This window comes from Lygodium microphyllum, chromosome 16 (genome assembly GCF_053477565.2).
Source record: "Lygodium microphyllum isolate KBCC chromosome 16, Lygodium_microphyllum_v1.1.10, whole genome shotgun sequence".
In the NCBI taxonomy this organism is placed as follows: domain Eukaryota; kingdom Viridiplantae; phylum Streptophyta; class Polypodiopsida; order Schizaeales; family Lygodiaceae; genus Lygodium; species Lygodium microphyllum.
Window position 1 is genome coordinate 27333558 of NC_141150.1, and position 24853 is coordinate 27358410.

The window sequence follows — 24853 nt, forward strand, 5'->3', positions numbered from 1 at the left end:
AAACAAAACAAAAGAAAAGAGACAAGGTGAGGAATCATGACATCTCACCCAATGCCGAATCGAAAAGTGAGCTATGCAATAAGTGTCGAGAATCTCTGAGTCCAAGATATCCAGGAGGCAAGTGATCCCGCAACTCCATACACAATGGGGCAATCCAGCACAACTCATGAGTGCAAGGCTGTACATCATCATCATCAGAGTAGTGCATAACATCAGCATGGCGCATACAAGACATCGGAGAGTATCCAAATTCTCTAGAGTCAATCATTGAAAGAGGGCTAGCATCCCAGACACAAGTCAGATGGGGTTTCAAGACAATATGCGGCCTTAGCAAAGCAGAAGACTGACATACGACTGTAGAGTTAGCCATAAAGTTCACTGAACGCGCATTAAGAGGCCTGAGAGGTGTCTGCGTCTTATAAAAGAGAACATGATGGCTGCATAGAACATGCTGGGCATCCAAATCCCAAAACTTGTAAGCTGTAAAGTCACCATCTCCATAACCAAGGAGTATGCATCTGCGTGACATAGGCTCATGTGGCATACTGACATATGCCTCATAGCCAAACATCCTCAAGTGATCATAGGAGGGTCTCATACCACTCCAAGCCTCATGTAGAGTAATAACATCCAAAGAGAAACACGGCATCTGATTAACCAAGTAGACTGCCGTCATAAGGGCCTCAGCCCAAAAGCCATAAGAAAACCTAGCTATGGTAAGCATAGAAGAAACCTTTGCCTCTAAAGTCAGGCACATACCATGAGCAATCCCATAATATCGTGGGCATAAGAAATCAATGCCATATTGCTAACAAGAGATCTGTAAGCTGGGAGAGATAGTATGACTCTCAGAATCCATCTGCAAGCATCTAGGCCTGGTACCAGAGCAGAAGCCATAAACATGTCCAGCATAGTAGCACCATCCTTATTCCATACCAAAGGGTAAGCCCAAACACGGTGGGTAGCATGATCCATGAAGGTCACAAAATGAAACACTCCACCAAGTGACTGGGAAGGCATAGGACCATATACTACAACATGGACTAGATCTAGAGGAGCATGCCTCACATGATCGCCATAAGCCAAAGAAACTCTGCATGGACCATGAGTAAAATGAGGGCAAGTAGCATGGGGAAGAGCACGAAATAAGACCATATCACATAAAGCATCCATCTCAGTGTGTTGTACATGGCCTAGGGGACAATGCCATAACAATGCATGTGGTATCTGCATAACTGCAACCATAGAATCTCCCACATGAGAGACATGCACTACATAATCATTGCCATATCTAGCACCTCTGGCCAATACCAAGCAACCACGATGGATTTTCCATGAACTATTCCCAAGAGAGATATAATATCTTGCACCATGCAACCGACTGATAGAGATTAGGATCTTACTGAGCATAGGTATATGGAAGAAATCACAGATCATAAGAGAAGACCCATTTGGCAAAGCCAAGTGTATATCCCTTGTACCAATAACATGACAATCCTACTCAAGGCCCCAATAAATACATCCGTCAACCTCCCTATAAGAAGAGAACCAAGCTCTATGCGGAGTAACATGACAAGATTCCATACTATCTAAAAGCCAAACAAAGGTATACGCCGTATCATTGAGCAAGTAATTTGCAAGGTAACACGATGCCAGGAGTCTAGGCTCAGCTACATCATCATGGGTAACTACATGCACCATACCACTATCAACAGTGGTCTCACCTACTATATCACTAACTCTGCTCTCATGTCTAGTGCGACACAATCTTTTCTGCTCTCTAATCCACTTGAAGCATTTACACTTCACATGCCTTGTCTTTCCACAATGAAAGCAAACAGAATGTGTAAAACCTGTAAAAGAGGACAACTGCTATGTAATAGCATGAGTAGGGCTGTCCAATACATCCAAGGAGCTCAAAGAGTCAGGGGAACTCTCATGAGAGAGAATAGTCTCATCAAGAGGACTGTATGCATGACTAGAAGAGCTCGAAGTCATCATAGCATACTGCAAAGGGGGCTCATCCAAACCAGAAGGGGAAAACACAAAGGCATCAACCACGAATGCAAAATCTCCCACACGGACAAGCCTAGCAGAAAAAAGCATGACATATCCAACCACTGTAGCTTGTAGCCATAAAAGCATAAGCATGTTTCGGAGCCATAAATGCATAAGCATTCCTGAAACATAGGAGTATGCATAACTTTGTAGTGTCTCATACCATTCACATACATGTCCAACCAAGAACAACAGGTGGTAAAGAAACCTGCAAGAATCAAGCTCCAATAAAAGCCCAAATATCTATGTAAAAGAATCTAGGTAAGAGGCTCTGTAGAATACATAGCAGCAAACCATGTGCATACACAGTGGCCATAAAGATCAACTACTCCCTAACATATACGGGAAATAGCATCCCAAATATCATAGATGCCATACAACAGAGAAGCAAGAGGGCCATAATTGTAAATCCCAAGCACTATCCAAGTCCACTGATCAATATGTATCCCACATATCAAATGCAAATGAGCAATCACAGCTCAATAGGAAACTGCCAAAAAAAGGGAGCACTTCACTACTCAATACCTGTAAGTGCATCCAAATAATAGCCAAGATCCATAATCAGAGCATCAAATCCCATATAACATCCAAGGTTGTAATAGAAAAAGCCAAGTCAATGTCCAATTATTCAAGGGAATACTCAAATGAATGTCGAGATGAGCTGAAACAACTGCCATCCACAGCCAAAGCATAAAGCATTCACCAAGACATCATAACCTATACTGGGTAGCCGAGGCATAAACCATGTCATAGATGAGATGCCAGCTACAAAGAAGTGACAATCAAACCCAAATCAAGCTCTAATTTCAGCTTAAAAGCATTCTGGAGCATAAACAAGACATGTGGCATAGTCCAAATACATCATGACATCATAGCAAGTAGCCGGGAGCACCCCATGACCAATAAGCATAACCCAACTGTAGCATAAATAGCTTCAGCCCTGAAGTTTCCAGCACTAAATAATAGTACAAAACTGGGGAAAATAATGCTCAAACCAAGCCCAAATCAAGTGCCAACTCATAGGCATACATTCCCTGACATGTAGGCACCAACCGAGCATAATCAGGCATCAAATGCCAAGACCTGTAAGCATAAACTTGAAGTAATAAGTGGCTGCCATATTTTGGATAGATCTGGGACTATTCAAAATAGTCAATGGCTGAGTGAAATCACCTCCAAAAGCATCTCACATAAGAGGCATAACATCCACAAGCGATTCGGTATCAATAGACATTAGTAGAAGCATCACATAAACCATAGGCATACAAATACATGTTGTCTCAAATATGAAATCTATTGCGGAATATTCTATCATCAAAATTTGGAAAATTTTACATCACCGTCGTGTTTGGAGTGTGCCAAAACCCCAAGTTAGACTCTTACCTTGCCTGAATTGGGTTCCGAATCCCTGAGATATGACAAAAAGAGTGATTTTTGAGCCATTTTTGCAAACAGGTACAAATAAAACATGAGTGTGCTGCTATACTTGAGGGGCCAAATCAAGGTGGGTAGGGGATAAGAAAGATCCCAATGAAGTCCTACAATAGGCCTACACAAGCCTAGGACAAGTCCAAGGAAGAGGTGAAGAGAACAAGCTTCAATGATGGAAGCTATGGCTGCCTCTTCATGAAACCCTACTGTTCATGTCAAAGAATGGCTGAGAATTGAGTAAGAAGCAAGCTCCCATACCTCATGTAGATGTCAAGAAGATCTCGCAAAGGAGTGGCTTAGATACCAATTGAAAGGGATGCACGAGACACGGGAGAGAAGAGAACACACAATGTAGGTGCTGTCAACAATGTTATGACAGCCTTATTGCACTTTCATATATATATGAATAAAGAATATGGGCAATCACTGTACACAAGTAGGCCTAAGGGCCTTTTACCCCAACAAAGCCTTATGATACAGTTGATAGATTTGTGTTTTATCCCACTTGCTCTTAGTGGAGTATCTCATGAGTCAATATTGGATAATTCTAAATCATCCTTTTCTATCTTGTAAGGATTGCTCAATTAATAAGATTCCCTATCATTATTGTGTTCAATGTAGAGTACTCAAATGAATTGGTGAATTGGCATATAGTTTGGAGTTTCCCTTCTCAATAGTGATTATGATGCTTTCATTGAGTTATTAAAGCCATTTTAAAGCCCCATTGGCCCTTTCTACACCTAATGACATTAAGCTGCTATTCCTAGGATGGACATAAACCCTACAGGCATACCTCGATCGCCTGGTCCCTACGTGACCCATCCACTGATTGACGCTCTAGTCCACTATGTGGTGAAAGAGCCAAATGAGGAAGATACTTACTTATTCCCTTATGTCTCTCATGACGACGAGGGCAACACAGTACCGGTGATGGCATTAGGGAGAGGACGAGGTAGAGGCCTAGGAGGGCAAACGCAGGATCCAATCATTTGTTGGACTTGTGGTCACCCAGGTCATGTCTCATCACATTGCCCTGAGAGGGAGTAGCAGAATAGAGACAAAGCTAGCCTAAGGTACGTTAACTGCAGAATCACCCATCTCTTTATCGATTGCCCAAAGCAGAAACCTTCTTCAAGTTTAGTCAACGTACCATCTGTCCCATTGGGACTGTTTCGTGTTGAGAACCTTGATGGGGAGGCCACACCTATCCCATTGAGGATCATGATCCGGGCCCAGACGAAGCAAGCCCGCATATCACTACCAAGACCTAGCAACCTCGATGCAGCCTCAATAGGGAAGAAGAGCCGCAGACAGAGAAAGAAGAGGTTGGAAGCTAAGATTGCACTAAAAGCTGAGGGTGCTACAACTCTACATGTTGGGAAGAAGGTCACCAACACAGAGACAGAAACTTCAGCTCCCAAGATGGCTGGAAAGGGAAGTGACAAGGTAGGGGAATACCCACATCTGAAGCTCCAACTTGAGGCCATAGAGAAAGTGAAGGACCGGGTGAAAGAGGCCCAAGAGAACTTAAGGGACGCTGAGCCCATCCTAGAGGACGAGATCGATGATCTCCCCAGCATAAGCATGCCAGTCTCACCTCCTCTTAGGAGACGCAACCACACCACAAGCATCATCGCTTAGGCCAAGCCTTGATGCTACAGGATCGCAAAGTAGTTAGGGCCATTTGCCAAGACAATCTGGTTTGGGAGAGAGACGAGCACCCAACGACCTCCTTACTATGTAAGTGACCACGCTAATGACGTTAAGCCTGGGAGACCTGCATAAGTAGCATCCGACCCTATGGCAAGACCTGAAGCAGTGGGTTGAGGGGTCACGAGAACAAGCTATTGATCTGCACAACCATGATGCAGAAACACAAATACCGAGTCTAACGCTGCACTCTGTGCCAAAATCCTTGCATGTTAATGCTTTCTGGGAAGGCATTGAGATGCATGCAATATTACTAGTCCTACCCTTAGGTGACACAATGAGAAAGGGGATCGTAGATACGAGAACCGGGGTTAGTGTGCTGAGGCACGTAGTACTTCAGACTTGGGAAAACCCACCTATCGAGACCACTCAATTTAATGTCACATTAGCAAACGGCATGGGAGTGAAGCCACTCGGGGTACTTAAAAACTGGCCAGTGAAAATTACAGGTGGCCAGTTCTCTGTCGACTTTATAGTCATGAAAGGGGTGGACTACGATATCCTGTTAGGCCAACCCTGGATGTGCAATGACGAGGTTATCAAAGATTGGTGTAACGGCTTGATCTTCCTAGGAAACAAAACGGAAGCTGTGAGGGTAGAGATGGACACTTGGAAGACCTCACCAGTTGACTTGGATGCCATGTCCGCGATGCTTAAGAGTAATGCTCAAGTCAAGAAGTCTTATAGGCCCTTGACCAAGTATATCCCATGCCCAGAGAATGAGCGAGATTGGATGCATGTCCTTGCTACAATCAACCTGCCGTTCTCAAATCATGAGGCATATGAACAAGCCATCAAGATGATGGGCAAGTCTGATGGCACACCCTCCGTACCAGTTTGCATGATGGCAGGAACCCTTTGTGGGAGACCTAAGCCCGTCACCTTCCGAGTGCCAAGAAAAAAAAGAGAACTCCAGGAGGTTCTGGAATACTTAACGAACAAGCTAGCTGACAATCCAGCAACAAACTTCAAACCACTTCAGGATCTCTTAGACAAATCCAAGTGGCAATGGACAATATTGATTTCAAAATGTTATGTCACTATAGAAATAGACTTGCTTGACATGGATTTGGAAATTATCTCTTGCACTATGTACAGATTGAACATGTGTGACACATGGCTTTTCTTATTAGAGGCTACAACTAGGTGTCTCATGTTGCTAGAGATGAACCTTGTTATGTATGTTATATCATTCTTCAAATGGTTACATTGGGCTTACTTGTTAGTACTAATAGTCAAATTCTTATGCACTTTCTTTAAGTTCACTAGAATCAATACATCATATTCTTGTAGGTCTACAATCTTAAAAGGTTGTGGTTAAAGAAAGTGTCTCATGTTGCTAGTGGTGAATGCTCTTATGTATGCCAATGCTTAGAGCTTCAGTAGTGCGATTGCAACATCTCTGAATTGTAGGCCTTATTGGTGTTCACTAGGTTCATATTTGAGTATTGTTATGCTTTTCATGCTCTGAATGGTGAAAAATTATCATTTTTTTGGTGAATGAAGCTTTAGATATGTGTCATTAGTCCAAAAATGCAAGTCTAGAGGAGTTAAGAGTACTATAGTAGGTTTGCTATAGTAGCTATAGATAGATTGCCCTCTTGATCCATGGCATTCCTTGTTAATTTCGTAGTTAAAAATACACATAAGTAGGGACAGTAAATAATAGGGAAAATGGAACATTACCTAGTTAGAGAAACTAGGAAATCGCATAGGAAATTGTCATAGGTGGGGAAATTTCCCTATGTAGGAAATTTCCCATGTAATTTCCTAGTTTCTCTAACTAGGAAAATTCCTAGGTAGGGAAATTTCCCTATGTAGGGGATTTCCTATGCAATTCCCTAGTTTTCCTAAAGTCTAGGGATTGTTCCATTTTTCCTATTATTTACTTTTCCTACTTGTGTATTTAAAACTAGGGAATGCCTTTTTTTTTCTTGTATAGGGTGAGCGACTAAAAGTTCCTTATGAGCTAGCTACTAAAGCCTTCCTCATTGACTTGCTTTGAGACTCGATCTATGTAGAAATGCATGCAAGGAGGGTCACCACAATTGATAGGGATCTACGAATAGTGAGATTCTTTTGGCAATGGAGGGACAATCTTGGTGTGGAGAGCAGCAACAATAGGGGTCTACTAGTGAAACATCTATGGAATCTAGTTTCTGAAACAATTTTGTAAAACCTTGCTTGTATCGATCCTCTATAAATTGTTTTGAATATGAATACAACTTTCTTTCCATATCTTTTCTTTGTTTAAGTGCTTTTAATTTGTTTTATTTATTTATTCAAGTTATCCTTACGTGCCTTTGGATAAATAAATATTATGGATGAATTTGACAAAGTGTTATGTATAAAATTTAAATAATAAGTCATGTTGTATATAAATTTGACAAATAACCATTACATTGACATACAAATAATAATAAATGACATGTATCACAAACTACATTGTACACAAATCCAACAACATCGATTTTTATTAATACAATAGAAGATTACAAACTACATTACATTGCAAAAGAGACATCATTAGGTAGTAAGTACATCTAATTTGTCTTAAGCTTCTTAGAGCTAGGCTCCCCATGGTCAAAATTACTCTTTATCATAGGCAACTATAAATTTTTCCCCAAAAGCTCTTGGATAATGATAGTGGGATCTTCAACTCTAGTAATCATAGCACGGGCCACCATGGAGGAAAGTGGGCCAAACCTAGTACTTGTGAACAAGTACAACAGCTTCGAACATTGAAGCAACACTAATTTCTCCAAGCTAGAGTTGGTCATGATAGTCTTGAAGGGACCAACCTTTTTCCCTACCCTCAGCTTCATGAATTTCTTACCAAAAGCAGGAGAACATGTCTTATGAAATACTACTATGTCACCAACAAGCTGGCCAATGTACTCTTTCAATGCGGAGTCATATACCCTTGGCCACCAGATTGGCCACTTTGGCTAGATGAAAACTCATGTATATAGATAATGTCTTGCATCACATAAGTTGAGTATTAGACTCACTAATTATGGATTATTAAAGATATATACATCAATTTTGTGTGCAACTTTACCCAAAGGACCGCCAAGGCATAAGGATTCACAACATGAAGTTAGACCAAGATCAGGCCCCTGTAGGAGCCTTATCCATAAGCTCATGTGTAGGGGCCTGAATCTGTATGGGCCCGATCCTAGTCGAATTTCATGTTGTGCATGTCCTTATGCGTTGGAGGTGCAGATTTAGGCCCCTAGACGCGAGCCTATGGACAAGGCTCCTACATGGGTCCGATCTCCTAGTTAAATTTCATGTTGTGTGTCCTTATGCCCTGGAGGCCCTATGGGTGAAGTTGCACTAAAAACCAAAAATATTACCTTCTCTTGTGTCATCTATATGGCGTTGTAATGGAGTATCCAAATCTACTCTTGCAATCGAGGAAGGCATCATGTAGTTGGTTTGAGGACTGAAAAGGTTTTCCTGCAAGTGCTCAAAGTCTTGGTTAGATATGTCATACTCTAGTACCGCGTCCTCAATTTTCTTTTGGATGCTCATAATGGCAAAGATGCCATTGATGCTTGTGCCATCATATCGAGCTACCTCATCCACATATGGCGAGGCATTCTCTACATCAAAATCTATAAAGTCATCTGGTGTATCATGCACCATGATACAATATATTTCTTCTTCTCTTATCTCCAAAATCTCACATATTGCATGAATAGATATTCAACCCCCTTGATGGTGACAAGTTGGAGAGAAGCAAGGGATGGCTCATTGCTTAGCATCTCAATAGTAGGACATGAAGGTGGTTATCCAATAGCTAAGCTCTGTGCTACCTCCTCACTTAGATTTGAGAGCGATCTCTTCAGGTGCCCTCTCAAAATACTGCAGCTATGGCTGAGAGGGTGCATTGATATATTTCTCACTGTTCTCTTGCACATCAGTGCACAAAACATAGATGGCAAAGGCAAGATCACGCTCGATGAGATCCATCGTGATGTGGTCCTGGGATGAGGTGGGTACAGCTCTAATGAAGAGTTTCCCCACATGCACCTATTACCTTTTCATGGCTCGATACGAAACATAGACTATACAAGAAATCTATCGGAATCCACCTAAGAGCAAAGTTTGGGATGGAGCAAGTGAGAGGGTTTGCCTCATCACAAAATGATGTCAATATGCTAGAGCTAGGATCTACCATATAAAGTGAGCTCTCTAGATTCAAGGTCATATAAAACCTCAAGTAAATATTATATCTTATAGGTGCATAGTGTGTGGAGCTAATCCATGTGGTGAAGGCAGAGTAATAGCCGTGGCACAGAGAGAAAGAAAACGAAGGAGAGTACAAGTATAGAAAAGTCGAGAATGAAAGTGAAAATGAGATTGGAGATCTAACTTTTATGTTTCAAGGGTTTTAAATAAAGATTTTTATCAAAACTTTAACATTAAAGTTTCAAAAAAAACCCTAAACATAAATACTTTATTTCAATTATTGAAAGTCACCATCAAAATTACTAAAATAGACAAAGATGCATTACACTTCATTATATCCTCAAATATGTTTTGATCACTTAATATGTTCAAGTCTAACTAGAGAAAATATTGGATTTTTAAATTAAAAAACTAAAACACCTTCAAACACAACAACTAGATATCTAGATACTTTCAACACTTATTTTCATTAATTCCAACAATAGAGTGAGTGCTCAAAAAATGAGTAGAAGAGATGAGCTATAATATTTCATTATGCAAAGACAATATTTCATTATGCAAAGACAATATTTCAAAGGCTACAGAACTTTAGCCTACAATTTAATTGTTATTTGAACTAGAACGATTGACTAATTACAACATATATACTCACATGCTTGGATCACAATAAACCAAAATTATCAAAATTAAAAGTATACAAAAGTTTTTAAAAGTTTGTATTCTCTCTTTATAAATTTTTTTACAATGATTCCACTATCTCAAGGATATGTGGAGAAGCACATTGCTTACATGTTATGGATTGTTCACTACGATTTCCGAACCTTCTATTATCTAACTTGAAATAGAAGTTGCACAGGGGATCATTGGACATTAATTGGGTTCCTTGTCTTAGAAACGAAATTGGCCAATGACTCTCTATCCAAAAGGATTATGACCACTCCACAAAATAACTACATCTATGAGAGTTGTATGTGTCTCATCTCAGGTATCTTGATCCAAGCTGATCCACTCTCCTCACAAAACTTGCCATCGTGTGTATCAAAAGTAAATGCATAGAGTTTATTTAGTGATGAAATACTTGTAATTAAAAAAATATATAAAGTAAAAGTGACTACCATAATAATTCATCTAAGCATCACGTATAATATCAATTAAATTAAGATATACAATTTAGTATAACAAATTTACCTAAATATAAGATCTGATTGGCTGACCTTGGACTTGATCATCTCATCAAAATGTGTTCTTTTCACCTGCTATGACTCGTCCACCAATCTTAGATGGACACTTGCATTGATAAGTAATCTTTGTTTTCTTTATAACCTCACATGAACTTAAAAAATGTGCAAATAATGAAAATTGACCAACCAAAGTACACATCTTTGGAGCCTTTGGTAGAATTCATAGTACTATTGATGTTAGATGTTATATTCAACTTACATGCTCCTGACAACTCCAAGCTACCAATTAGCCATTCACAACTACATAATGGTGACAATGGGACATGTTGCAGTCTATGACTTTCTACTACATACAATGAATTATAAAAAAAGATATTTTGAGTTGCAAGTTGACATGCAGAGTTATTATCATAGATCAAAGAACCTATGTCTTTATGCCAAACATGTATTTTGTCGCTCAAACATTCCACATTCTGCCATTCATGCAGAGTTGATGGATATAGAGATATTACTGAAACACATTTGAATTAGAACATTGTAAATATTATAAAAACAACTCTAATGCAAAAGAATAAACAATGAAAAAATTAGAAACTTATTATTTTCTTTATATTTTATAATGTAGTTCTCGTCGTGCACACAGATTTGTTTATACATATAAACATGTTGGATCAACACTTGTTTTATTGTACTTGTCCCATTAAATAAATTTTTGAACTCTAAAATTTTACCTTTCCAATGTTTGTTGGGGTCCACAACATCCTTACGCTTGATCTTGAAACTTCTTGAGTACTTGGATGCATTAAAATCCAATCCAACTTATAGTACTTATCACAAATCAAATTGCCGCTACTATCTTTCGTATTGAAGATCTCCATTGTAAGTATATTACTGATTTTTTTCCTCCGTGGAAGATAACTATATTAACCAAATATAAAAGTTACCTATCAGCAAGTTTTTATGTTCTTTTATTATTACATATAAGTGAATTTATCCATATATAGAATCATTAGTACAATAATATTTTCATGCAAAAGCATCCCTTTGTCATTTTACATATACAATTCTAATATTATGCAACGTTATGAGACTAAAGCACGGATGCTATCTCATAAAAATATCCTAACAAGATAAAAAACTAGCAAAATATTTTCTTATTCATAGCATTTTTTATACCAGGATACATATTCCATGATGGATTCCGTGAGGTTTTGCGGTGGATTCCATAAAATTGTATTTATTTGCCGGGGCTCGTACACAAGGTGGATTCCTTGTGTGAAAATTTGATGGGAACGCTTATCCTTTTCGAGCATTACATTAATTTAATGTGCAAGTGGGTGATTCCATAGTGGGTGATTCCATAAAATACATATTTAAATTAATAGACGTTTATGATTTTAGAGTGTGCACTCGTATTAAATTAAGGTTAGGATAGAGTTTCAACCTATTTATTTATTTATTAGCTAAAGACTGCTTGGTATTCTCTTTTGTCAGTTTAATTTTATTGTTTTCTAAGAATTGTGAATGCTTCAGTTGATGTGTAGAGCAGGCAGTGGTGGAGCTGGGTAGCACTGGGCGAGAGCATGTATTCAAGTTATTTAGAAGAAATTATCATTTTTGATAGATGGGTGTCTTAGGCATAGCGGAAATATTTATTTTGATGTGCTTATTTATTGAAGCACTTGTCATATATTTATTATTTTGTATGCGCATGGGTGCACGATTTAAATATTCATTATTGGTCATTGTATTTGGGCATAGCCTCACTCTTAGGGTGCCCAACCGTTTTATTCTTTATTTGAACAAAAGGAAACACAAAAGCTAAAGCATGCTAATTATACATTTGGGCTAATTTTTGAGCTTGGAGATGAATAAAATATTAAATATATGCTTTGTGGAGTGTACACACAAGGAATGGGGGGAGATTATACCCAATTGGTTTTCTTGCTTCATGTCGTGCAAGTCCATTCTCTTGGATTTTAAGCAAAAATTAGAGTTCTTTGTTCTTGGGGACCTTCCGGTGCTCGCTACGTACGCACACGGCATCGAATTTGCGCACCAGTGGTATCAGAGCGAAGTTGAGAGATCGGGGGCTTCCAATCACTTACTATCTTGTGTGAAGGTGAAGCTCCTAGAACGATCGAGCTCTACAGTCATTCTCGCAACAATCCATCAATACCAGCACATTCCTGGTAGTGAAGAACCCTCTGCTATGTAGTCACGTCGCAAAGTACCAGCCTCTACTAGCGGAGAACCACCCAAAAAGTTCCATTGCTAAGTCTTCTTATTTTGAGAAAGAATTCAAGATTAGTGTTTAATTAAGCTTAATACTTAAGCTTAAAAAGCTTAAGACTTGGAATTTTATGAAGAGGAGTGGGCAGGTGCTGAACGGCACTGAATTCAGCGTCGACGTCCTCTCGTCCTGGTTGTTTTGATTCAGGTAAAAAAAAGTTTTATTTAAAGCTTTAAAAGATAAATCTTAAAACCTTCTAAGCTTTTAAGCTTAAACTCTCAAAGCTCCAATCTCTCCCAAAGCAAGAGTTCACACACAATAAATTCCGAGCCAGTTTTTAACCTCTTTGCTAGCCCCTATTCACACTTGCGTTGTGATAGAGACGAATTCTATCAATCAGAGGATCACACTCAGATTATACGGAAGACGAATCCACTTGGAAGAAGACCGACATCAATTTCCGTAACTGTGAAGAAGAAAGATTGCTAAAAAGCCACTAAAAAAAAGCAAGCCTTCTAAACCCGACCTTGAACTATGCTCATCCAGCTAACAAGATTTCAAGTGTGTGAAGTTGTTTGAAATTTTACAGGATGACTGATCAAAATAAGGAATATTTTATGGCTAAAGGTGATTTACTGGAACCAACGATGGAACAAACAATGGACCTAATTATGATATAGCTTCAAGAGGAACGAAGAGCACAGTAAACTTTGCAAGCTCAATTGGCCAATCTTCAACGATATACTACCCGATCAAGATGGACTACAATCTAAAGATATTATACGATGTACGATCAATGCGACACTTGAAGCACAATTTATTCGAAAAGAAGCCAAGATAAGTAAAAGAAAATTCAAATTTCATACTTTCAATGGGTTACGCTGTAGTGCTACTACGCATCCGAGCCATAAACACCTCCATTTTTGTTGTGCATCTGTGTTATCTTTTCACGCGTGTTTCATTGTGTTTGATTGCTGTGTTATCTTTCCGTCCTTTTCTGTACCCACATCCAATGTACATACTCCACTTGTGTGTTTGTGTTTGCATGTGTTTTTTTTTGTGTGTGTCATAAAAATATGAAAAATTGATGCCAAAGAATATTATCATGCTACCAGTTTCAATGAAGGACTCCAAGAAAAGTACAAGAAACCGTGGAATCAAAGGAAGCCGTGTAGAAGCCGACATTTAAGCTATGAAGACAAAGGTTGCACGTGAACTTTTAGTAGATTAGTAATGCAAATTATCCACTGGTTTACCTCCAATGTGCAAAAAGAGAATCCCGATACAATGGCTCTTTTGGATTCAATTCTAGATCAAGGGTTGGTTGATGGCGAGAGTGCTGCATTAAGGCCGTATTGGAAGGCATGCGCATCTTATTTTCCCTAATGTGAATCTTCTTCAAGTGTCTGGAACTGGTGGGTTAGCTTGGGATACTATAGACCAAGTCAAATATACTCTTCCGTTCAGAGATAATGGCCATCGTGACTTAAAAAAGAGCTTGCTTTTTTTTAATGCAATATATTGGAAGTGAGGACTGGTCGTTTCGGGAGGAGGACGATTATGAGGTGCTAAAAACTGATAGAGAGAAGGCAAAATTGGGAAGGAAGTCATTGCTTCATGAGCTCGTGAATGAATAAAAAAGAGGAGGCATGACAGAGATCAGAGGCGCAACTGCTGCAGCAGGGTCTGGAGGAGAGCACCTTGTCTGCTCTTCTTTGATGTTGTCTTTGACCAAGACACTTAGGGAACATATGTCGAAGGCATCAAGGAAGAAGTCATCTTGTCTCCTGATCATGCATTGTCATTAATTGCAGTGGGAGAAGGACATCGGCATGTGGGATCTAACAATTTCAATGCATTTATGGTGATAAAAAATCTCCAGGCATAATATCGTTGGTAGTGAAGGATGTATTCAATACCATACAGAATACTCCAGGTCGAGAATTTCTTCTTCGTGTATCTTACATAGAGATTTATAATGAGGTGATAAATGACCTACTTAATCCATCTGGAACAAATTTGAGGCTTTGCGAAGACACGCAGATTATATGTAGAGGGCGAGACAGTCCAGGACTCTTATACAAGCGCCAGCCGACTTCTGTGCCTTAGTCGTTAGCATCAACATGGGTCTCTAGGAGGATTTTGAGGAGCTGCGCAGAGAGGCTCGCAAGATAGAAGGGGACCGCGATGTCAAGCTCTCATCATATGCCAAGTTAGGGGGGTTGCTGGCGCATGGCGGATATGTGGAAAGTGTATCTACACCTGATGAGCTTGGGGGAGACGGGTCTTGGAAGTCCATGGAGATGGAAATAGAATCTTTGTTGAAAAGATTACTTGATGTAAATGACTCTATGATTCCGGCTGCTGCAATAACAACTCCAACCACATCAGTAACTCAAAAGCTTGCTCGGCACATGGATATACTTCATGAGTTTACTCAAGAATTTAGGAGGACACGAGGTAATATCACTTCATTGCGCAAACATGCAGAGCTCTTGACATCAGTTCGTAATGACATCAGTGAATATAAGGCTTCTGGCAGCTTATCACCTGGAGCAAGCTTAATGAGAGAGAGAGCAGCTATACATGGAAATATTAACCAGATAGAAGAGGTTATTAGTCAGCCACAGCCTACGAAAGGAGCTTTAGCTTCTCAGCGGGGCATGTTTGTAGATATACAAGGGAAAGTAAAGCATCTTGCAGACTAGTTTCCAGTTATTCGTGGTGTACTGGGAGCTATAAAGAGGAAACTCTCAAAAGACACAATCATCTTGTCAGCTGTTATTGCTGCATGCACTCTTTTTCTTATCATTTATTGGCTATCAAAGTGACATGTGGAACCGGCTAGATCCTTGCTGACATCTTGATTGGATATTTGATAGCAGACACATCTTCCTGAGAAAAAAAAATTAACATGCATATCTTACTGGCTTGCAGTACGTAAAGAGCAACCCACTTCTCTGGCAACACCTGCTTTTTGTTTGCTGATGCAGGATTTGTACCCAGATTGGAGAATAAAGAAAAGGAAATGCAGCTTACCACAGCGGCATGAAGCTTGACGAGGATAATTACATTCTCAAGTATGGATCTCAAGAGATTGAACTTCTGTGTGAATGCTGGTCAATGATACTTTTTTGGAATCTGTGAATTAGAGTCCATGGGAAGGCGACAAGTTTTAAAAGGGAAGGAGCTGAACTTGCCAGTCTTCTGATTTTTCTAAGGCGGTATAACTACAGCTTTTGGTCAAGAGTAGTTGGCAATTTCTTTGTTGTAATTCACTTGACAAGAAATATAGTGATCTTTGGAATAAAAATTTGAGATATTCTTGTTAGCCTCTTTCCTTACAGCATCTTGAACCCCGCGTTCAGCAGCTCTTGCACGAACTCCATGACATTTCTGGTGAACCGGATGTGAAAGCGCTACGTCAATTTCCAACAAGATGGGAGACTCGCAAGAAGAGATGACGGATGAGAATTTCATGAAGCATCTGTTTCAGTCGTTTACATCCTATATGCAGTAGCAAGCACACGCGAAACGCGATAGTGATGCCATGGATGCCTTGAAGGCTGTCCAACAGGAGATGAAGCAGTTCAACGGCCAACAAGTTTCAACTTACCTCCATTTGTATGAAGAGAAGATGAATTTTTTTGGGGTTTCTCAAGACGTTTGGAGCCACTACTTCTTGCGGATTGTGGTTCGCACGCTTGAGGTCCGAATTTCAGAAATTCAAGGAACACATGCTGGTTGGACAAAGTTTAAGAAGGCATTAAAAGACAAATATTTCCTGGAGAATACAGGTCTTATAAACCACAAGAATTTCTTAGCATGGGTTTCTATGCCTAATAAGGGACTTTCAGTTACCGCCCTTCTGCGAGAGTTGGAGAGTTGATATGATCAGTTGGACGGGACTGAGCAGCAAGCTTTGGAGATGCAGAAGGTGGAATTATTTTTTACAAGCTGTTGATGCTGATTTACAGGAAAAGTTGGATGATCTTTTGGAAGATCAAGTTACCGATTCAGGTTTAAAGACCGAGTGGAGACATGTCATTGATGCTGTGAATGCGCTTGTTAAGAAGCAGCGCAGGAGGGTACGATTGCATCGTAATACAGGATCTACTTCTGAAAAATCCTTGGAGACCTCTACTTCTACCCGTGATGTAAGTTCTATGCCTAAGCCTACTCCTCCTGTTGTAAATCCATCAGTTCCTGCTGCTCCAGTGCCCTTTTCGGTAGATGATGTTATTAAAGGCTTGGCAGATTTGACGATAGAGGCAGTCAAAGCTGAAGTTGGGAAGTTAAAAGAGAAACTTATGCTAGTACCTACTGTAGCACCTGCTCTAGTGACTACTTTTCCAGTTGGCCAAAGAAAAGGGAGACGATGTATTTGGTGCGATAGTACAGAGCACCAATACTATAGAGATTATGATGCTTTTCAGGAAGCGCGTAAGAAGAACGTAGTGTTTTGGGGACAAGATGGGAAGATATGGCTGACAGAGACTGGTGCTCCTCTTGGCACGAACTTTGGTAAGGGAGGCATGAAGAAGCTTGTTGATGATATGGCTGCTCCATCAGCTTACGTGAGTGTTAGAGGAGATGCTTCAGCTTATGGAGTCCAGCTTGAGCAGAAATCAGATGGAGACTCTGCCTTATGGTCCTCTGCCTTAGAGATAGCAAGAAGAGGGAAAGTTCAGGCATCCACTATGAGTTGTGTAGGCTCTAGCATCCGAGGAGAAACGGGATGGGATTCTCCTGATGACAGGTATTCTATTTTTGCTTATATGGCAAAAACACAGGGTTTAGATGCCATGGTTGAGGAAAAGAGAAGAAGAGATGAGGAGGGTCTCAACACCTCCAAAAAGACTAGAGGGGGTGACTTTGTCTTACCACTTGTTACAGCTCCACCTATGACGAGTTCTCCAGCACAATCAGGTCCTGAACAACTTATGGCAGACAAATAGATGAAAGAAAAGAGACAACCAAGAAAGGAGCCACGATTCAAGCTCTTGTCAGACCTTCACATGCAGACGGATATGAGTAAGATTTTTCATGAAAGAATTTTAAATGGTGAAGTCACTTTTACTATTGGTGAAGCTCTTGAGATTGCTAGAAGAGAAATATAGGATCAGATGCAGGATCTTTTGCGGAGGAAATGGCATGCAATGGAAGGACTTGCTTTACAGGGGTTATGGCATGGAGCTCTTGGGAAAGACCAAGATGATGCAGTGATGGTTGAGAATGCTTCTATCAACCCGCAGTTGGAGAAAATAGTTCAGCCTATGCAGTATGAGGATGATGATATCCCTATCCTCATTCCTCGCAGCCATTTTTCACGTAGTCATTGGGCTAGAGCAACCACTGAGACGATGGTAAGGATTGGAGAGAAATAGACTCCTTTGGTCACTTTAGTCGATCATGGTTCCAAGATTAATCTTATTGCTCCAGTTGTTTATGAGAGTGGCAAGTGGCCTATGGATGCAAAGCATGGCTGTCACATGAGAGCAGCCAATAATACTTCTGGTGATATGTATGCTTCTTGTCCGAGCATCAGAATTTCTATTGGCAATGTTGAAGAAGATTATCATTGCTTTGTTCAGGATTCTTGCTCTTATCCGATTATTCTTGGACAGCCTTTCATTACAAAAGCAAGAATGGAGACGAAAGTGATGGATGATGGCTCAGCCTATGCACGGATACACAGTAAGGATGGTATGTGAGCTATTCAGTTTATGACTGTTGGAGTAAATCATCCGAGAAATAGGGACTCCTTGCATGAGGTACCACTACCTGCGAAGGAGCTAGATTTTCATTAGGTACCGCTGTCTTGCGAGATGCCAGTGGTATGGAGCAGAGAAAAGAGGAGATCTCGCCTCCTCGCAGCCAGTCTTTCTTCACTAATTTTTTTGGTTTTTCTTCAGATAGTTCAGTGAGTTATCAGAAAATTTCAGATTTGTCTAGAGCTGCTAGGCAGTACATTGGTCGTAAGGAGAAAAAGTTGAAGACTACATGTATTTTGCAAGCAGAAGAGCATGTGGATGGGCTGTATGATGGAATGTCTTATGCAGATACTTTGTTTGAGATGGAAAATATGCTAAAAACTGATGTATGTAAGGGTTCAAGGATCATACCTATGCAAACCTTGGATATGTATCATGAAATTTCTGATTTTATGCTGAAAACAGAGTCAGAGGCTGAGAAAACTCAGCAAACCGAGTCTATGGCTGATCTTGATCAGCTTTCAGAGTTGCAGAGGGCTGAAACCTTTCAGCCAACAGAGTTAAATGCTGGAAAAGTTCAGCATATAGAGTATGAGGCTGCATCATGGCAGTCCACAAATCAGAGGGTTGAAACCTTTCAACAGAGTTTAATGCTGAAGAATTTCAGCATACAGAGTTTCAGGCTTCACCCATGCAGTCCATAGAGAAAAGGGCAGAAATCTTTCAGCCCAACAGAGTTGAGAGTTGATGAAAATTTTCAGAAATTGCAGCAAAGAAAAGAGTGCCTGATTGATGCCAAGGTTGACACGAAGAATAAAACAGTTGATAAGAAGGTTAAGCCGGTTGCAGGGCCGCTTCCTCCTGATAGTGATGAGCAGATGGAAAAAGCTATGAAGCAGCCTATGTTGAGAGATCCTTCAAATATTCGCCATGAATTTACAGCTGAAACTCTTGCAGAATTGAAGATTGGAAATGATGATTTCTTGCTTCCAGTGGAAAAAGAATGTTTTAGAGAGATGCTTGGACGACATGGTAAGGCATTTGCTTTCTTTCCTCATGAAATTGGCTGCATTAGTCCCGAATTGGTTGTGCCTATGGTCATCTTCACCGTTCCTCATGTGCCATGAAATATACGTCCTATACCTGTGCCTAGAGCACACTTGCCAAAGTTGATAGAGTTGCTGAATGAGAAGATTAAGATGGGGATTTTGAAACCCTCTTCTGCACCCTATTCTAACAGGTGGTTTACTGTATCAAAGAAGAATGGAACCTTGAGATTTATTCAGGATATGCAGCCCGTGAATAGAGTGACAATCAGGAATGTGGGAACAGGACCGGTTGTGGATGAGTTTGTCGAGGCTTTTGCAGGACGAGCCATCTATTCCCTAGGTGACTTGTATTTTGGTTATGACTAGTTTCAGCTTGCCTTGGAAAGCATGGATATTACCACTATGCAGACACCTATTGGTCTTGTGAGGATGTGTACCTTGCCTCAAGGTGCCACCAACTCAGTTGCTCATATGATGAATGCTATGCATAAAGTTCTGTGAGACTATATTTTGCAGTATACCATGTCTTTCTTAGATGATGTGCCTATTAAAGGCTGTGTAGAAGAAGAAAAGAATGAGAGTCTTGATTTGCGAGGATGTAGAAAGTTTGTGGCTGAACACTTGGTTGCTTGTGAGCAAATATTGACACGATTAGAGGAGGTGAATTTGACTCTTTCAGGGCTGAAATCTGTCTTTGGTGTTAATGAAGTCATCATAGTTGGGCTTATGGTTAGTTATTATGGTAGGAAGCCTTCATCTGCAAAGGTGGATGCCATAAGTAGGATTGCAAAGTATTGCTCGACTACTTCAGAGGTGCGGATATTTGTGAAAGCTTGTGTATTTTACATGATTTGGATTCCTCATTTTGCTCACATAGCAGATGTTCTCTATCAGCTGCTTCGAAAGAGGCAGAAGTTTCATTGGGATGAGAAGCATTCGAAAGCCATGTGTAAACTCAAGAAGATGTTGCAGCCAGCTCCTACTCTTCGCAAGGCGGATTATCAGTGTGGATGGCCAATCATGTTGACAGTTGATACCAGCCCTATTGGCATAGGTTGGGCAGTGGGATATGATGATGCTGATGGGAACAGATATGCAATCCGCTTTAGAGCTAAAGTTCTTAATGAGAGATAGAGAAGATATCCACAGATTAAAAGAGAGTTGTGGGGAGTAGTCACTACACTGAAGTGTAATAAAGAGTATTTTATTGGTGCTCCAGTTGTTGTGGAAACATATTGTTTGCCTTTGCTTGGCATGATTACTAGCTGTTCGACTCTAGATATAGCGATGCTTTGGTGGATTGCCTACATCAAATCATTGAATCCAGAATTTTGACACATAGCAGGAAAAGATAATCCAGATGCTGTCTAGAGCGAGATATGAGGATGAGGAGTTGTTGCTTGTTGCAGAAGATGATGAGTCAGAGTTTGCAGCTTCTGTCCTTGTTCATGATTGCCATGTATCTACTGTTGAAGCCTTTACTGAACAACTCTATGTTGGTGAGTGGCTGCAAATTGGTCAGTATCTAAGTTCATTGACTCAAAGAGCTAATTGGACATATGATGCATTCAAGAAAATCAGAAGAAAGGCTTATGGGTATTTCTTGAAAGATGGTTTTCTTTGGAAGCACCCAAAGAAGAGAGGCGGCCTACCCTTGAGAGTAGTTTGCGAGGTAGCGATGCAAATACAGATTATGCGAGAGTTTCATGAGAGTTCTTGGGCTGGACACAGAGGTGTGAGGGCTACTTATGAGAAAATCAAAGAAAGATATTGGTGGAAAGGGATGTATAAGGATGTTTTCCACTTTGTGGAGACTTGCAGGGACTGTCAGCTCTACTCTTTAGTGCGGCATCGTGATGAGTTGCATCCGACCTATCCGCTATGTATGCATTATAAGTGGGTGGTTGACTTGGTTACTTTGCCAGTGGGACTTTGGCAGATGAGATATCTTGTCTTGGCCAGGGAGGATCTTACAAACTATGTTGAAGGTAGATCTTTGCGGGCGAAGACCACCACTACAGTATGTAAATTCTTGTTGGAAGAAATATTTTGCAGGTATGGATATATAGGCAAGATTACTACTGATCGTGGAGAGCTAGATGTAGATGAAGCTAGAGAATTTTTCTCACGGCTTGGGATTAACTTAGCTCTTACTACTGCCTATAATCCAGAGGGGAATGGCAAGAGCGAAAGAGGGCATCAGCCGATAGTAAAGGCATTGGCAAAAGCTTGCAGAGGTCGGATTGGAGATTGGTCGAGATTACTACCTTTTGCATTGTGGGCAGACCACTCTACACATAGCGTGACTACTGGATATATGCTTGTACAGTTGACGTATGGGCAAAAACCTGTCATGCCTACTGAAATTTGTGCTCTCACATGGAGTGCTCTTCCTTGGCATGAGAATTTATCAAGAGAGGAGTTTCTAGCTCTTCGGATTTGTCAACTAGAGAGAAGGGCAAAAGATATGCAGCTACTAGCAGTTGATCGTTTGAAGGCAGCTCGACTCAGAAACAAGGACAGGTTTGATTTTAGGCATCGCTGCGGCCTAGAGCCATAAAAGAGGGAGATTGGGTTCAAGTCTACGACAGTAGCCTAGAGAATCAGCATAGTAGCATGAGAAAAATGGTTCAAAGATGGTTTGGACCGTATGAAGTGAAACAGGTTTTTGACAATGCTACCCATGAGTTGGCTGAATTGGATGGGACGGTATTGAGGGTGCCCATTGCTGGAAAACGAGCCAAGATTTTCAAGAGAAGAGAAGATGAAGAGTATGCACTTGAAGCATTGGCAGAAGAAGAGCAGTCAGAAGAAATTTTAGCAGAAGAAGCAGAGAATATAGATGATGTAGCTGATGGAGAAACAAGTCTACCAGAAATTGATGAAGAACTGGACCTGTTTTTGGACTTAGATGATCATGGATAATTGGCTCATTCGGAGGATGCACAAGTTTAGAGGGGGTGGATGTCGTGCTGCTGCGCATCCGAGCCATAAACACCTCCATTTTTGTTGTGCATCTATGTTATCTTTTCACGTGTGTTTCATTGTGTTTGATTGCTATGCTATCTTTCCGTCTTTTTCTGTACCCACATCCAATGTACATACTCCACTTGTGTGTTTGTGTTTGCGTGTGTTTTTTTTTGTGTGTGTGTCAGAAAAATATGAAAAATTGATGCCAAAGAATATTATCATGCTGTTAGTTTCAATGAAGGACTCCAAGAAAAGTACAGGAAACCGTGGAATCAAAGGAAGCCGTGTAGAAGCCGACATTTAAGCTATGAAGACAAAGGTTGCACGTGAACTTTTAGTAGATTAGTAATGCAAATTATCCACTCGTTTACCTCCAATGTGCAAAAAGAGAATCCCGATACAATGGCTCTTTTGGATTCAATTCTAGATCAAGGGTTGGTTGATGGCGAGAGTGCTGCATTAAGGTCATATTGGAAGTCATGCACATCTTATTGTCCATGATGTGAATCTTCTTCAAGTGTCTGGAACTGGTGGGTTAGCTTGGGATACTACAGACCAAGTCAAATATACTCTTCCGTTCAGAGATAATGGCCATCGTGACTTAAAAAAGAGCTTGCTTTTTTTTAATGCGATATATTGGAAGTGAGGACTGGTTGTTTCGGGAGGAGGACGATTATGAGGTGCTAAAAACTGGTAGTAGAGAGAAGGCAAAAGTGGGGAGGAAGTCATTGCTTCATGAGCTCGTGAATGAATAAAAAAGAGGAGGCATCACAAAGATCAGAGGCGCAACTGTTGCAGCAGGGTCTGGAGGAGAGTGCCTTGTCTGCTCTTCTTTGATGTTGTCTTTGACCAAGACACTCAGGGAACATATGTCAAAGGCATCAAGGAAGAAGTCATCTTGTCTCCTGCTCATGCATTGTCATTAATTGCAGCGGGAGAAGGACATCGACATGTGGGATCTAACAATTTCAATGTCTTTATGGTGATAAAAAATCTCCAAGCATAATCTCGGCAGTGAAGGATGTATTCAATACCATACAGAATACTCCAGGGCGAGAATTTCTTCTTCCTGTATCTTACATAGAGATTTATAATGAGGTGATAAACGACCTGCTTAATCCATCTGGAACAAATTTGAGTCTTTGCAAAGACACACAGATTATATGTAGAGGGCGAGATAGTCTAGGACTCTTATACAAGCACCGGCCGACTTCTGTGCCTCAGTCGTTAGCATCAACATGGGTCTCTAGTAGGATTTTGAGGAGCTGCGCAGAGAGGCTCGCAAGATAGAAGGGGACCTCGATGTCAAGCTCTCATCATATGCCAAGTTAGGGGGCTTGCTGGCGCATGGCGGATATGTGGAAAGTGTATCTGCACGTGATGAACTTGGGCGAGACGGGTCTTGGAAGTCCATGGAGATGGAAATAGAATCTTTGTTGAAAATAGTACTTGATGTAAACGACTCTATGAGTTGGGCTGCTGCAGTAACAACTCCAACCACGTCAGTAACTCAAAAGCTTGCTCGGCACAGGAATATACTTCATGAGTTTACTCAGGAATTTAGGAGGACACGAGGTAATATCACTTCATTGCGCAAACATGCAGAGCTCTTGACATCAGTTCGTAATGACATCAGTGAATATAAGGCTTCTGGCAGCTTATCACCTGGAGCAAGCTTACTAAGAGAGAGAGCAGCTGTACATGGAAATATTAACCAGATAGAAGAGGTTATTAGTCAGTCACAGCCTACGAAAGGAGCTTTAGCTTCTCAGTGGGGCATGTTTGTAGATATACAAGGGAAAGTAAAGCATCTTGCTGACTAGTTTCCAGTTATTCGTGGTGTACTGGGAGCTATAAAGAGGAAACGCTCAAAAGACACAATCATCTTGTCAGCTGTTATTGCTGCATACACTCTTTTTCTTATCATTTATTGGCTATCAAAGTGACATGTGGAACCGGCTGGATCCTTGCTGACATCTTGATTGGATATTCGATTAGCAGACATATCTTCCCGAGAAAAAAAAAACATGTATATCTTACTGGCTTGCAGTACATAAAGAGCAGCCCACTTCTCTGGCAACACCTGCTTTTTGTTTGCTGATGCAGGATTTGTACTCAGATCAGAGAATAAAGAAAAGGAAATGCAGCTTACCACAACGGCATGGAGCTTGACGAGGCTAATTACATTCTCAAGTATGGATCTCAGGAGGTTGAACTTCTGTGTGAATGCTGGTCAATGATACTTTTTTGGAATCTGTGAATCAGAGTCCATGGGAAGGCGTCAAGTTTTAAAAGGGAAGGAGCTGAACT

General features: G+C 40.6%; 2 pseudogenes; both read left to right on the top strand.

The window, feature by feature from the left end:
* The first annotated feature begins 14097 nt into the window (after nucleotides 1–14097).
* On the top strand, nucleotides 14098–15666 carry LOC148022651 (Golgi SNAP receptor complex member 1-2 pseudogene; annotated as a pseudogene).
* Nucleotides 15667–23819: 8153 nt separating this feature from the next.
* On the top strand, nucleotides 23820–24532 carry LOC148022652 (Golgi SNAP receptor complex member 1-2 pseudogene; annotated as a pseudogene).
* Nucleotides 24533–24853: the final 321 nt, after the last annotated feature.